Source organism: Rhipicephalus sanguineus, chromosome 6 (assembly GCF_013339695.2).
Source record: "Rhipicephalus sanguineus isolate Rsan-2018 chromosome 6, BIME_Rsan_1.4, whole genome shotgun sequence".
In the NCBI taxonomy this organism is placed as follows: Eukaryota; Metazoa; Arthropoda; class Arachnida; order Ixodida; family Ixodidae; genus Rhipicephalus; species Rhipicephalus sanguineus.
The window spans coordinates 133,715,935-133,732,694 of NC_051181.1; the positions used below are offsets into that span (position 1 = coordinate 133,715,935).

Below are 16,760 nucleotides of genomic sequence, written 5' to 3' on the forward strand. Positions count from 1 at the left end.
TTGCAGATATGCAATTCAGATCCATTAAAACATGTTGAGCATGATAAGATCATGCGTTGGCCTACTGTGATTTGTCCCTTGCCTCATTTCATCGCTATATTTGCTTTCAAGAGTACGTACTCATAGTAAATTAAAGGTACACACAATTGAGTCACGGTGCCACTGCGCGCAAACGGTTTCACACTTTATGGCTTCGGTACTCAGTTCTTCAGCTTTGCCCGCAATGTTTACGTTAAACTAGCAAGCTTTATGCCAATTTGCTTATGCATCCCTGTTCTGGGAGGCCTAGATGTAGGGTGCACGCTTTGATTAATGTTTAAAGGATTTCGTAAGTAACTTTGTAAATTTGTCAGCTCCAAACTGCACAATTCTATTGTTTCAACCAAATCACTCAAATGTACTGACATTTAGTTGTGCACGAAATGGAGACGCACAATCGTGTTATTGCTGATACATGACTAATTAATATGTGAGTAATTACGTTAGGGCAGGCTTCGCGATTCACGAATCGGAGGCGGTGAGTTCGCAAGGCGAGTCCACTGAGAACAAGTTTCGATGACGACACATGTTTCTAAGTGGGCGTTATCAAATAGTGTGACGAAGCTCTACTTGTGTTCCAGCTACTTCTCTCGTGCAATTCCACAAAAAAAAGGCGTTTTGTTAGAAAAAGCTCAGTAGAACGAAAGCACAAAAGCACATTTTTGCTGAAACTTTGGCGATGCTCACCTCAAAATAGCTTCTAGGTTGATTAATAACTGTCGGGGTTTTACGTCCCAAAACCACTATATGAATATGAGAGGCGCCGTAGTGGAGGTGTCCGGGAATTTCGACCACCTGGAGCTCTTTAACGTGCACCTAAATGTAAGCACATGGGCCTCCAACATTTCGCCTCCGAAGAAATGTGGCCGTCGCAACCAGGATTCGATTCCGCGACCTTTGTGTCACCAGTCGATCATCATAACCAGTGTAGCACCGTGGCGGGTAAGCTCCAAGTTTCGATATTCAGTTAGAAAAGCGGGTGGCCTTGAGGAGTCGCTAGCTTCCATTCGCGAATAGCAACATGTATCTTAAAGTAATTTATTCAAATGTGCAGTATTCTTTAATAAAATCTTGTTGATTACTTTATTCTTCAGTTTGACTTATCCGGTCTGACTCTAAGAATAACTTACATGGATCAAGGGTTCCAGTCGTACTAACTGCCACAGGCGACATCTTGAAATTCTGCCAATGATAAAACATCTGGTAGACAAAAAAAACGTATAAAAAAGTTGCGCTTGACAGGCGTAATGCCCGCCATAAATCGTCCCTCCAAGTGCTTGAGGAAAATTAACGTCCTTACTACAACGGGCACAGAAACAAAAAGAGAATAAATAAACAAATAAAAAAAGAACCCCAGTACGCCCGGAATTCCTGTCGCTATCCGCTCTCCTGATGCGTTAGCTGACAACCGGTTATGCGGCGAAGCGCCGCAAAAAAGGCTCGCGGAGCACGCGTGGGCTGAATTCCACTTAGCTTGAATTCCACGGGCGTTCTGAAAAAAAAAAAACAGGAGAAAGAAAAGTTATAGATAAACGAATAACAAAAAAAATATCGGGTTTACAACGGCGTTCGCTCCTCTTAGTTCGACGTTCCCAGTGCGTTTGGCACGCGCCCAGACGGAGGCCAGAAGCTCGCGAACACCGTTGTTCGAATTGCGCAAGCGTTGACACAAGGAATCGCGGTGCTAGTTTCCGAGCGACCGGACATAGAGAGTAGAGCACGAGAAGCTAGATGAATGAAACGCCCGTCCGGATGCAGCCCACCTTACTCTCTCGGCCGCACGTGAAAGCGAAGGGCCCGCACCGGATTGAACTGTGGGGTTTTACGAGCCGAAACCGCAATATGATGTTGAGGTACGCCGTAGTGGGGTACCGGGTGTAGTTCTGAACACCTGGGGTTTCTTAACGTGCGCCTCAATATAAGCACACGGGCGTTTTTTATTACTATTTTTTGCATTAAGTCCACATCGAAACGCGATCGCCATGGCCAAGTATCCAACAAGTGTCTATAGCTCGTTCTTAGCAGATCAACATCGCAGAAAGAGAAGGGGGGGGGGGTGGAGGAAGGGAGGGAAAGGCGGAGGTTAACTAGACTGTCCAGTTCGTTACACTACACGGGGGGAGAGGAATGAAGGAGTGAGAGAGAGAGAGAAAGAGAGAAAACGTGAGTGTACACAGCACACCACATACACGCTTAGTACAGCGTATCTACAGGCACTGACTCAATTCAGCTGTCTTCGAGAACTGCAGACGGGCTCGTATGACTTTCTGAGCTGATGTGCTGTGAGGCCAGGCTCCCAACGTCTTTTCTTCGGTAGCCGCTAAACAAATGAGGCGGGTGGCCCGCAACTGTGAACATCTAAAACGGTTATTTCGTTATCACGTACATTTCACTTTATGTATTTATTGTTGACAATACGTAAAGTAGCGTCGGTTCGTGAGGTACCGGTTTGTGTGCAAGTTGCTACGTTCAAACTGAAAAGTGTGATATTACCTGGAGTTCTTGCGGTCGCTTCAATTACTGTCAGGCGCGCGAAGTAACATGTGTTCTACTAGTTGAGTCGAAGAGAGGAACAGATGAATTAGGCGGTGTGCGATTACCCGTCGAAGTGTCGTGCAATTGAGTGTGCAGCAGGATGCTTACCAAATTACACGCTAGCGTCTGCAACAACAACAAAACAAATTACAATAGAGGTAGAGTAGGTATTATGACTGACCACATCGACGAGTTAGTCAAGACTGGCGCTCAGAAAGTTTCCTTGAAAAATAACAATAAAAAGCAGCAAGAGCTAAGCGTCGGTGTCGTGGTCGCGCTACAGGTAGTATCAACGGCTGCTCTATTAGGTTGTATCAACCATCCATTGGAAGTCAATACCGTGCACAACATCTATTACCTCAGATCAAGAATACTTGCACCCTTTTTAGCTGTTGGGATGGTCCCAACTGCAGCACGTTAGTTACTTCAGAGTTACGCTCGCACATGCTTGATAAGCATGCCTGTAAGATCTATATGTTACACATAATTTGCATTTTAATACAACAGGTAAATCGTGCTACAAAACAAAGAAACGTTACAGCGTAATGGGACAAAGTGTATCGACACGAATATTTCAGCAGGGGACCTGTGGCATACTGGATGCTCGATGGTCTGCCCTGGGAAGCCTTAGATTCTTGTGTTTGAAGCTATGGAAGAAATATCTACGCCTTCACCCTTTTCCTCTGCCAAGGAGCCGTTGCCCTTGCATATTTATCTCCTGGCAATGAACCGACGACGCGTTTTCTGTGCTTTTTTTCCTGGCCGAGATGTCATAGAAAAAGGACGAAGCACGCAGGCAAATACAAGAGCAAACGAATACGGTACATGAAAGCGCGTTGGCGACAATGTGCGCGGCTAACATAATCAGTGTCGTCGCGTCCTTGAAGGCAGCTTTAGCGACATCCTCACTCGGTCTTGGAGCACGTTGCACTACTCGGCCGGAATGACACGTGAGTAAGACTTGTTGCTGGGCGAGTTGACACGTTTCGCGCCTTTCTTGTCCCTTATCGTTGCACGTTTCTAAATGTAGCTGAAGCGCGCGTTGACAACTCGAGACGCAGGTTCAATTGAGGAAACGCCGACGCACCAGAGAAGCAACTGTATACCTAACTTATAACCTGACCGAAGGCCGAATCCTCGAACCTTATTGGCGACCTTCTGTGGTCTGGCGATATTGAGGGAATAATGATCTTAGATTTCCCTCTGAGTTTTGGTTTCAATGGTCAATGAACGATCCTGTGATGAACAGGGGACCAGACTACCATGCGTCGAGGTTGAGAAAAAGAAAATGTAGGTGAGTAGACAGGACGTACCGAGAATTTGCGTGTATATCGGTGCTGTCAAAATATTAATTAGCAGCATTTGTCATGGTTCCGAGAGCCTATATTAAACAGTACAGAATATATGGACTCATCTTGGAACGTATTTTAGAAGAAAATTGAGGAAAAGGTAAACAAAGATTCACCATAAGATGTTCGAAAAATTTGTCTCGAGACGTACAAGGCAGAGATTACGGATAATCATTCTCTCATGGGTATAAAGAGGTGAAAAAGAAAGGCGTTAAAGTTACTTCACTGCTGATGATATCAGCATCTCTGATGCTGTCTACGTCCTTGCATCAAGTCTATAAAGGTCGGTCTTTTTCAAAATAATAAAAAAAAAAATATTGCTCGATTGCCTGAGCTCATATGCTTCTCCGCTTAGCACAAAGCTTACGCACATAGCAAAGTAAATCTTGCGGATACCGACCCTAAGCCTTCTACTTGGTTTATTTGGTTCAGCTGTGTTGCGTAAATAAACGGGCCGAGATGAGAGATGAACCGTTGGTGCGTTCCTGCAGCAAGAGCTTTCGGTATTTTCTTTCTATTCATTTGGTCAGGGTCAACTATCGTATTCCTTCATTCATGTCGTCTCTCACACTGCCACCTATACACCTGAGGGAAGTCGAGCACTGGTGAGTGAGTGAGTGAGTGAGTGAGTGAGTGAGTGAGTGAGTGAGTGAGTGGTGAGTGAGGAGTGAGGGAGTGAGTGGTGAGTGAGTGAGTGAGTGAGTGAGTGAGTGAGTGAGGTGAGTGAGTGAGTGAGTGAGTGATGAGTGAGGTGAGTGTGAGTGAGTGAGGAGTGAGTGAGTGAGTGAGTGATTGAGTGAGTGAGTGAGTGAGTGAGTGAGTGAGTGAGTGAGTGAGTGAGTGAGTGAGTGAGTGAGTGAGTGCATTTCCCATTCAGCTATAATCCTCACCTATAATCCTTATTACCATCTAATCCCCTCGCCGAACTGATGGGATTATTGCGCGAGCATGAAGAGCAGAAAATGAGAACGTTAATCCGCCGTGATGCACATTATTCAAAAAGTAGGAAAACAGACAGCAAGTGCTTAAGCTGAAATTAAACCGAAACCAAGTCAAATTGATAGTTTACAATTTTTGATAATATACCCGAGAGTTTAGTGGTTTATCGCCTGGCTAGCTACTCCGGGCTTCGGGTGATGTCGCCTGCGCGACACGCAGAACTAAAGCGCTGCTGGGGTCAAGTTGAGCATGTAACAACAACGCATCCGGCTGAGGGCCCAGTGCATTCACTTTCAAAATGCACTAAAAATGAATACAAACGCGGCAAGGAGGGCAGCGCTACACCTATGAGGACAGCGCTCAAGCAAGGATAATAGCTCCCTGCAGTTTTTCCATCTGTATGTGAACACGAGATGGATAAACAGTTATACTTTTTGGCTGTTTCTCTTATGTGCGGAGTCATCTGTAATAAAAATAAATAATAAAGAGAGGCAGTGTACGATTACTACATACATGTTCACGTTTTTTATAGTGAAAAACAGAACGAAATGGCACGGCCGAAAGGCGCAGCCGAGCCCCCTGTATTTATCATCGCCGTAAACGCGAGCGCAGATGGTGGAAAATTTTCACACAGATACACACGTCGGCGTTAGCGTGAAAACATTTGGAGTTGCAACAAGACGTCTTGGCGGTCAAGAATCTGCCACGCGTTCTTGAATATTGTGTAGCTTATATGCACAAAGACGTTGCAGAGTGCCTGAAACAATTGTTGAGACGTCTGTACGCATTCTTTTTTTATTACAGTTAAGGCTTGCATAACGAAGTTCTGCCAACGTAAAACACGCAACACATTCGTTCCTTTTGTTCAACTAAATCTGGAATGGTAACGTATGGAGTATAGCATGAACAGACAGTATTGTAGTTACTCTAACAATCAAAACAGTACTTGGCAAATTAAAATGACTAAGCGTAAAAGCTGAACTGGTTCATATTGTCTAATACACAACCTCCTAATAAAGAAGTGGGCTTAATTGTGTGCATTTTAAAATAAAATGCGAGCGTTCATGTCATAGGCAAATGAACTTTAGCACTTGTTTTCGACTTGACAACGACTGAAACTGATTGCACGATACATTTCTGTCGAACATAAAAAGCCCAAAATATGTTTTTTTTTTATTATAGCAAAGTGTATTGTTACTGACAACGTTTGTGCGCACTTATGGCAAATATTTGCAACCGAAGTCGAACTCTGATTATTCAGAGTATACCGGTGTTTACGGGCTTTTACTCATGGAATCATCGCGTGAGGCGTTTTGCTTAGTGTCAAAATATAATCGTGAACTAAGCGACAAGAGGTTATGAATAAGAAGAGCCCTTGTTCATTTGGTTATTTATTATCAGGCGGAAAACACTGATAACGCTTTCGTTGTCCATAATTACTTGCATGACTTCAATAATATCTCGAGTAACAATCATATCATTCCTACACGGTCTCAGTTTGCGATCAACGACATTGAGCCATGAAGTCGTGAGAGTACCGGTGGTTGGATGAGACCAAACATTTGCAACATGATAGAAAGTTGACACGCTTCAATAGTGCAGTCAGTGTGCCTACAACACCATAATACTGTATATACTCCCTTGTAATTGAAGTATTAGTCCGGACGCTGGCAAATTCTACCATGCTGCGCGATTCCGCCATGTCAGAGGTTTGAGCCAATCACAGACGTCCGCAGCGGCCATGTACACCAATCAGAGCCGAGAATATTGCGATCTCGACATTATGGCTAAACTAGGACTATGCCAAGGGTTAGGAGAAAATAAAAGAAGGGTTGTAGATACAATATGTTGGCAAGTATTGGTGGCTATGGTAAAGTCATAGTAAAGGTCTTATTTATTAAGGCGAAACCCTTACATGTCTCATCATACGCGATTACTGACCGTCGGCGTCGGCGGCGGCGTCAACCCGAGTGATGCAAAAAATCATCATCACGTGATGACGTGACCATATGACGTCATCCTGACGTCACAGATCGCTTAAATTGGTGACGCCATCATGACGTCACATGGTGACGTCATCACGTGACATCGTCGCTTTGTCAAAGGTGGGCCGATCACGGAGGCAATGCAAAACTACGTTAGGTGCAGAAAGCTTTCGGAGGGGAGTGGGTGAGGATCAATACATCGAGTGAGAAGAAAAAGAAGAAGATGGCTTTCGCCTTCGAGTCTTCTTAGGTAAGTACACCAGGTACCCAGTGAGTTTTATTTCATTATTTTTGGTCTTCACGTTCACGCGAGCTTCTGCGCGAGTCACGTGAGTGTGTGTGTGTGTGTGTTTCCACAAGAAAACGCACTCGCTACGTGTTTATCTCCATGGGTATGCGCTTCGCTTACCTCACCTATACTGTATACTCTTCACTCGGCTAACTATGCACTCGGAAAGAAGAAAAAAGAATCTGAAAGTATCCCTCCCAGTTTGCGTCCCGTGCTTATCTTCTTCCATGAATCTCTTGGGAGGAAACAGTTTGTTTGCTTTGACCTAATGTTTTCGCCTGTCTCGGCAATCACAAGGATCACACGATTTGTTGCCGTCCTCCTCGTAATGGCGGCCCAGTGTCCGTTTTACTGCGCGAGTAGGTATCGTTGTAATTTCGGCGCAACACGCTTCAGGGTAGGTTGCTAGCGGCGACGGAAAAGCCGCGACAAGCTGTTCAATAACGGCCCGCCTTTCACGAGGTGCGATTCTGACGCCGCAACGCCTGGAAACGTACGAGACCACGGAGAAGCGGTTGAAATGCGTTCCATGTGGTTAGCAGTTCTTCCAGTGTCCTCGGTTTCATTAACGATTGAGTATACGTGTCTTGAAATGGAGTGGGAAATGAAATATCACACATTTAGAATTTTAGAGTGCCTTGTTGTTACAAATATAAACACGGGGCTACAAGCGGTGGTTGCGTCGCAACAGTAGCAGCAAGAATTGGATGGGCGCGGGCAGCGTTACAGCAAACACAAGCTCCAGCCCGTGCCTCGCGCAGGGCTGGCGATGTGGCTGCAGTGCTGGGCATTCCTCTGCCCTGGAATAGGGGCTCCAACCACGGGAACCTTAGTTTGCCATTTGAATAAAATGTTTATTCCTCCACTGCACCGACAACGGTTGTCATTTGTTCGAATGCTCGCTGTCCTTAACGTTGAGTGATTATCTCTGGTTAGGTACTATAATGCAGAAGAACAGCTGTTCTTGAACATCCCTTGAAGAGTTTTCGAAAAGCGAAGTAAACTAGCCCAATGATAATAACTAAAGTGGCAACGATGCACATTGATAATGCGTGCTATCACTACGAATGCTAGGCGAGGGGTGTCATCAACGCAGGACCGTCCTTCACCTCATAGCTTTATTTGTCATTCGGTCTAGCCTACATCGTATAAAAAGACGGCAGTGAAGTCAAGACGACTCCTACATACAGACAAAAAGCACTCGAAGGCGAAACCAAGACGTGCGGGGTTACGTTATTTCATGTTTCGCTTTTTTTGACCTCCCGTCTTTATCTTCCCTATTCTTTGGCAGAGGAGAAAGTTCACCTCATACGCGCTTCCTCCTTTATTCTCTCTCTTTGTCATTCGGTCTGATCTACATCGTATAAAAAGACAGCAGTGAAGTGGAGAGAGAGAGAGCACGTTGCTTGTTGGGCGAGTTGGACGACTCATAACTACATGCAAAAACAGGCAACAGACGAGTAAGAGGGCAAGGACACAGCGCTTCCACAGAGAGAGAGAGTGAGAGAGGAGTCCAACTTCCAAATTAAAGAATTTGATGTAACTTTAGTCTCGTATAGGTGCCCGCGATATCATAATGAATATTGGAAGACCCTAGATTTATTTTTCAATTTGCACAAAGACATTGATCCACCTCGTAACTCTTGGCTCGAAGCGAAAAAGGTCGCGTAGGCGACCTTTTTCGTTGACCGCGTCGCGTAAAGTCGATTCACGCAATGCGTGGGGTTAGGCTTTACTTTGTTCAAACATGCGCCACACAGGAGACAGTAGGATAACGCTATCACGGGAAGCTTTAATTATATGCCAGTGAGTTCAATTCAAGATAACCGAAAGTAAGTCTGAGATGGTAGCAAATACCATTTGCTACCACTACACCTTGTGCGAAGCTGCGGTTATGAATCTGGACGAGTAATGGAGTTGCTCATTGGTGGCCGAACTTTTAGAAAAACCCTTTACTGATAAATCAAAACTGCGTACAATCTTTTCTCGGCACTTTTATAAGCAGGCATGTCGAAGGGTACCAATATGTAGGCAACCAAGAAATTACCCGTTTTTTTATTGGCGAGTAAGTTTGTGCGAAAGCGTTCACTGACTGACTGTGTCGGGATTGCTTTGTATTCTCAGTATCATTTTTGTGTTTTCACTAGAGGGTTCAAGACAATTAGAGCGCAGCTCTTAGGCGTCCGTTCCTGCGTTGAGCGGCATCGCCGTTGGCGTCAGCGGCGTAATCGATAGCGCGAATGAGGACGAAAGAGAGCGAACGCGGAGCCTGTCGATATCACGAGATACTGGCCTCTAACCTAACTTTCTTCCTCTGTCGCTCGTGCGCATGCAGGGCTGGCACGTGCACTGCGGCTGGCTTCGCTTGTCGTAACGAGGCTGTGGGCGTTCCACGTTGTTCGCGACAGCTGCAATGCACAGAGTAGATAGTGTGGGTAGCACTCAAGCGCTGGCAGTTTCTGTGGCAATATGTAACGAATGTTACATTGCTACAACTGCGGATAGTCAAAACTTCAAACACAGCTGGCATTTCCTGAACACGAGGCTGCGCTCAGTGAATTAGGCAGTATCATAATCGCCGGTGATTTTTTTAATTTGTCATAGCTTAAGTCATCGCTTCAGTTGTTCATCAGCACAACATGGTCTGCACGTAAAAATCCGTTTGAGGGGCATTTTTCCACTGAATGCTTGACTTGTCACTGGCCCATGTGCCGAACTTTAAATGGCTGAAATGAAAAAGAAGCGGGCATAAACAGCCTCCTGTGAAATATCTGCCAGGCAGGACGACCCGGGGGCCTATAAGCAAAGCTCTTAAAAAATACCCTGGGCCGGCGCCAGGGGGGGCTCTGCCCCCCCCCCCCCCCCCCCCCCCATGAGGCAGTCCAGCCCCCCCGTACTCTCCGCCTATGGGTGAAGACCTCGAATGCCATAGCAAACGTGAGAATGAGTTAAGATGTCGCTATCGAAAGCAACTGAAGGCCAACGGTGCATTAATACGCCGCTAGCATAGCCCCGGCATTCGTGGGCGCAAACAGCCCAAGGAAGAAAGCTCTCTCTCTCTCTCTAAGGGCATTTCATTAAAACCTGTTAAGGAAACGCCGCAGGAATTAAGAGGCGACGAATATGGTAACGCCGAAGGCAGGGCGACGACGAAAACCACCGTCTCCGATGTTCTGACTACCCGGCGTTTGCCACCGTCCGAAAATTCCCATTCACTCATAGGGAGGTAGCGAACGGTCAGAAACGCAACAGCTCGTAGCGAGCAAAAAGATAACAGAGAAAAACCGGCAGACTGAAAAAAATATATATATATAGCAAAAGAATACGGCGGCGTCGGCGGCGGGCGCGATCGAAAAGCAAAAAAAAATTTAAAGCAACGACAACGACAAACGCGTCTGGCGCTCGGTAGAGCGGATGAAGAAGAAGAACGTGAGAGAGCGTCGGTGGAGAAGGAGAGTGTGAAGAGGAAAAGAGGAGACGGGGAGGAGGTTAGAGAAAGGGCATGAGACGTAGCTTGGCGGGCTCGCGGAAACGAGCTTCCCCGCGCGGCCGACGGGTGGAGCAGCGGAGCCCCGCGCGGCGCGCCGCCGGCTCCGGTGTGCGGCCAATGGAGTTCGGAGGTTCGGAGCGTGGAAATTTCCTAAGCCCGCGCACGGATCCCCAGCGCCTGCTAAGAAAGGCGCGCTGTTCTGACCGGCGCGCCGCAAAAGAGCCCGGCACGCTGAGATCGGCGCAAGCGCGGAAGCAAGGGGGGTCCTTTAACTTCGGCGCGCGCGGAAAACAAAAAAACCCCTGAAGTCGCGCCCCCGCCACTGACGGAGGGAGTCGAACCCGTGCCGAGGGCCATTCATTATATCTACCCCCTTCCCATTTACAACGTAGACGGGCCTGTCGCGAGTTTAGTTATTTTTTTTCTCCAATTGTTTTCTGACACGTTGTCGTTGTTGGAGGGTTCTCACCCCCGTTACGCCACCCCCCACTCGAGCAACTCCTCCGGCGTTAACGAGCCCCAGCATCTTCCTCATCCAAGTCCGGCCAGGAAAAGACAACGCCACACCATCACGCCGAGGTGAGAACGCTCTACTGAGTCATCTTCAACGCGTCTTTTCTCAACATCTTCCTTTCAGCATCGTCAACTTCATCCCTGCGAGTTTGACGGATGAGACAGAGTCCACCTAACTGTCGCTTTTCTACCGGGCGAACGTTTGTTGTGCTTTTATTGATCTCGAATCTCACTTTTCGATCAGCCGGTAATGCGCGCTTGTTGCGCTGGGTCGTAGGAAATTTCCGTTCGTGCGGCCGGCTGGCGTTTGAAAAGGGCAAGAAAAAAAAAGAGAGATGCTTTTTGTATTACGGCCGTCTGGGCAGCGATCGCGCTGATATGGAAATGATTCATAGCGCCTTTTGTCTACTTCCCTGTGGATGCCGTGTTTCTTATTTGAATATCTCTCGCCTCTTTCATTTCCTCACCTGATCGTTGCAGAGTGTTTGCGCTTTGGAATAATTCAGTGCGCTACGATTACATTCGACGACCGGTCGGTGAAATCGGAGCTGTCGGGACCGGTTTCGTTCGCACATCAACCATCGGAAAAATAATTGCGGAAAATTTGCTTGTGTTGTCGGCGCTGCAATTTAAAAAAAAATGAAACAGTCGCACTTGTACGATTGTTTAGGATCTGGCTGAAAGACTTGTACTAGCTGATTTTAGGTGCGATTTTATGTAGATTTAGTTCCGTAACTGTAGTCATCATTATATTTTTGTGAGCTACATAAAGACCCCAACATCTATTTAAAAAGTAACCTTGAGGCATTGTGGCAACACCTGTTCATTCTTCATTACGAAATACGTGTGTTTTCTGATTTAAGCACAAGACAGCTCGGCTATTGTTAGAATTAGTAAGTAGTGCACTTATATCGCATCAGATCGGTACGAGTGTTTTTTTTTTTTCGAATTTTCGTGTAAGAAAAGCACGGATGTATTTGCGCAGTTATCGCTTAGGGAAAGCAGATAAAAGAGATTTATTTCGACACGTGGAGCACATATAAGTGGAATTTCGCAGATTTACATTGCGTTGTATAATGGAAGATACGACTCATCCTTTGTGTTGCGTAACAGCGTACCACATACTTTAACGCATAAAGATGTTATCTAGGGTCCAGTGACGTCGCCTTTGGTGCCAGGATTTGACTGTGCCGTTGCTTATCGGGCAAGAAATACATTTTACTTTCGGCGTGAGTTGTACTGAACTAGAAGCATGCCAGGAGTGGGGCCGCATCATTACGTAACCCGTTAACAGCTGCAACATTTGCGGCTCGCATTATATATTACAAAAAAGCAGATTAACAAAGGAGACTGTGGAAGCAGTCGAGGTCGCGATAGGTTTGCCGCAACACAATGAAAGTAGCACATGAGTTATTTCACGTATGTCAATTTGTGACATTTTGTAACAGGAACAGTGTATGAATTAGAAAATGTTAGAGCGGTGAGCGCTATTTATAGAAAGCCTGTTTATATGAAGTAACAAGTTATGTCGCTTAAAACGCCCAGGGCGCCTAGGTTTAGTCGCGGGTGAATATAAATAGTTCGTATCTTTTTTTCTTGGACAGTTCACGCATCACGAATAAACATGTCCTTCAGCCTCGCGCGTATAGGTACGTCCATATATTCAAAGCAGCAGAGATTTGGCTGATGCTGAGTAACATCTGATCCTTTAAAGGTCACACATTACAATTCCGAGACACTGCGTGATTTTCATACGTTAAAATGTATAAGCCTTCGTTTGAGAGGACATCCGCGCGAAAGGTCTGCTGGCACCTTGCCGACATTTACGTATATATTCGATCATGATTACATACGTCATAAAGGGCGCTCGCCCTGTATAATGCAGAGGGACGCTCGCGTCGCGCGGAGGTTGTGAGTTCGGCGCCCGCCGGCGGCACGTTGTTTTTCGTCAGCGTTGATTTCTTTGATCTAATAATTACTACACTTCAGTTAAACGTGCAAACAACGGGCCCTATGCTTTCCTTGGCTTCATTTTTTTTGCCTGTTTTCGTCACATTGTTGGGCTAAAAGAAGTGGGACCTTGGATCGAATTCTCTTCTTCTTCTTTGTCCTGCACGAGCTATTTTGCATTGTATAGATGACTACTTTCAATACGCTGTAGTGCTTCTACCTTCCAACAGATCATGAGGAATATTGCTGTCGTGCAGTCAACGAAGTCAACGTAGTTCTGCATTTTAAAAAGACAGGGCGTGCAAACACGGACACAAGAAAGAAGTCAAGACACCACAAACGCCGTTCTGCATGATATGGCGCGTGGTACTGATAACATGACGGCTGTGTTCTTTACACCAGACTAAATCGATATGACACGGAACGATGATGCTATATAGTAAAACACGCAATACCATTGTTATAAGGAACCCAAACGTGCAAAGAACACCTAGATCAAAAGAAAGAACACAGGGTTGGGGAGTCGGAGATGGACAGGGGACAAAAGAAATGCGTACTGTGATAACGTTACCATGGTAACGACCTGAGCTTTCATCACCTACTCTAAGGCCGGGCATTGATAATTGCGCTCGACAGTAAATTAAAGTACGCAACAATAGTCTGCCACATTCTAGATGAAAGATAGCAGCACATGTATAAAGGCTTACTATGTAGAAAATTCCACAAGTAGTGATATCAGTCACAGAGCTATGATATCAACCGCATAACATGCGAAGGAAAAGTACCGGCTCTCCCGTTCACTTGACGTCAGCGGCGTGTGACCAAAAAAAAAAAAAGAAAAGGACGGTTCCATAGCCTTCTCGCCTCTGATAAATTAATCTGAGCGGTCGCAAAAGCAATTTTCAGAACAAGGGGTTTGCATTTGTTTCGTTTGGTTCGTTTTGAAAAAAAGCTTTATTAGTCGTATATCGGTATCGACGTATAGGATTGTTTTGCAAAGGGGATTCCTAATAAATTGTCATGGACTATTCTCCGCTTAGTACATTGTTCTTAAGCTAAGAATCAATCAATTAATCAATAGTTTATTTAATGAGCCCGGGAACAACCGCATTATTAGTAACAATTACTAATAATAAACAATATAATAAAGAAAGTACGACATTAACAATAATACTAACAGCAATAATCATAATAATAATAATCATAACAATAAGAAGAATACCTTACTTCATACGCTAATCCAAGTTATATGTAGGTCAAGATCACGCTGCCCGATAAAACTCACTAACGCAAGGCAAAGTGCCCCAGGCAGGTTGGTCGACGCTTAAACATTCGCGTGAAATATTTAAACCTTGTGCTGTCGGCATTGTATTGCGTCTGACACTGATTTTACCCTCCGTACTGTTGTAGCGGCTACAGGGTGTTGCGCTGTTGAAGGCGAAGGCGGATTGCGTTGAAGGCGAAGGCACTGTTGAAGGCGAATTCCCGGCCCACGGTGGCCGCATTTCGATTGGCGGGGAGACGTAATGGAGGTCCTTGTATACCTAAATTTACGTCACGCCAATGAACCTCAGAAGGTTCCATTTGACTTGGGGCAGTTCACTGTATAGGGTGACTCATAATATCACGGTATGTTTGTTTTCCAGTTAGTACTTTTTTTGCCAGCCAAATCGCATGTTCGGTGGCACGTGCTATACATGCCTCCAATAGCCTCATTATCTCTTTAGTTGTTGTTTTTTCTTCTTTTTTTTGCGCGTCGCAGAGGCATGGGTAATGTTTTGACTGTACCGAGTAAGGGGATGACCTCGCTGCGCCGGGAAGCTGTCACGGCATCGCTGCAGGGAAATAATTACGACGGCTGCAGCGGTCGCTCTGCATTGCTCATCAGTCGCATGTCTATTTTTTTTTCTTCTTTTTTTCAATATGAAAAGCTCTGGTATTCTTTCCCTCTCATCGGAGCCGCTTTCAGGGTGACCGTCTTCTGTGCAAACACGCAATCACCGGAGGCGCTTCGCTTCCACGGAACTACTGCACTATGTGAGCGACTGAAGGCTCGAGCGTATCTTTGTTTTAGTTTATTAAATGTGGGTGTAGGAGAGGTTGCCACGATGTGTGGTGCCCGCTATCTCTTCTATCGTAGTAGAAGAACATCTTGCGGCAAAGACAGGCCATCCTCAAACGATCAAGAAATGCAGACAAACAGCAAATATTTACCGAATATAGCTATACTAACAAACGAGATGAGGGAGAAGCGGCTGAAACGTACAATCGCGTGTCGCCCATGGGTGCTTCACGGCGTAAGGCTGGACCTGCTGGTGGTACTCAATCTCCATGATAGTTCTAAACCATCTCTCTTACATCCCTCGCTGCGATCGCGATGGCTTTTCTTCTTCCTTCGGTGCGTCAGTTACACTACGAGCTTTCTCGCGATGACTTCCCACAAAGTACTCTCGTGTGGCGCAGCTGCGCACATGTAAGCCAGAACAGTGAACACCGACCGCCGCGCGCAGTCCCCTGCGTCCGTCAGTCACTGCTGTCTCGGACAGCGAGCGCAGACCTCTCGCTGTGGGCGTATTCGTGCTCTTACGGAGCCGCGCTTCCTAAATTTGTATCGTTATCAACGTCGGTGTATTATGACACAACCCACCTCATTCCTGCATCCCACTGTGATATAAACCGAATTTTACGAAGAACGAAACGTGAATTATGTTTATCCACCTGGTTCCCAGACAGCACAAAGGAATCGATTCTGTACGCTGTTGACCCTAACCTTGAGTGCCAATTAGACCCCCAGCTCCCAAGACGTATCGACACACTCATTCATCGCCTAAGACTCGGAACCGCTTACATAAAGCACTTCTTATTTCGGATTCATCGTGCATCATCGTCAACATGTTCATGCGGCCACGACGACGAGGATGTGCATCATCTGTTGCTCGACTGTCCGAAGTACGACACGCATAGACAGCGACTCGAACAAGAACTTCACACGCTGGACTCTGAGCGAACGTTTTCCTTAGCGAAAATACTAGGCCCATGGCCGACTAGGATAAACCGTAAAGCAATGAAAGTGCTCCAGCGTTTTTTTGAAGACACTAATATTTGCGATAGCTCCTGAGTTCTTGAACTTGTGGGACTGTAGATATGTATATATATATAGATATATATTTTTTAATTATTCTGTTATCTTAACAACTATGTGGAAAGGGGTAGGCCTCACCAAGCAATGGTGACAACAACTCCTTCATTTGTTTTCTATTTCAATAAAAAAAAAATCTACGCATTTATAGCTTTTGAATGTGCTCGCGCATGAGAGGAGGTCCCTGATCATTTCTTTTTTTTAAGGGCTGGTAAAGTAACGCAATCGTTTCGTGCGAGGGTGTCAGCTTGTTTGCCGTGTTGAGTCACAGCAAATCGTGCGCGCACGCACATAAACGCACACGTGGACGCACACTACCGCAACATATGTCATGCGTAATATATACATATTAAAAAGTTCTTTGCAGTCTTGTGTCTCCATCGTCTTAAACGATGATGATAATGAAAACTAGGCACACAGCTCTACGCCCTTCAATATCGTTCGCTGCCGAGGACGCACTGTCCAAGATGCATCTCGTTCCGCTTGTACACGTCACTAAAACTCTCTAATCCGTTCCGTGTATCTTTGCGAC

General features: G+C 45.8%; 1 protein-coding gene across 1 annotated transcript in view; it reads left to right on the forward strand.

Annotated features, from left to right (window-relative positions):
* Positions 1–10,827: 10,827 nt before the first annotated feature.
* Positions 10,828–16,760, forward strand: part of LOC119396466 (sodium- and chloride-dependent GABA transporter 1) — a 46,361-nt gene continuing 40,428 nt past the window's right edge. Inside the window, exon 1 of the mRNA XM_037663683.2 lies at positions 10,828–11,205. The gene's annotated coding sequence lies outside the window, so the exon portion shown is untranslated. The remainder of the gene's footprint in view (positions 11,206–16,760) is intronic.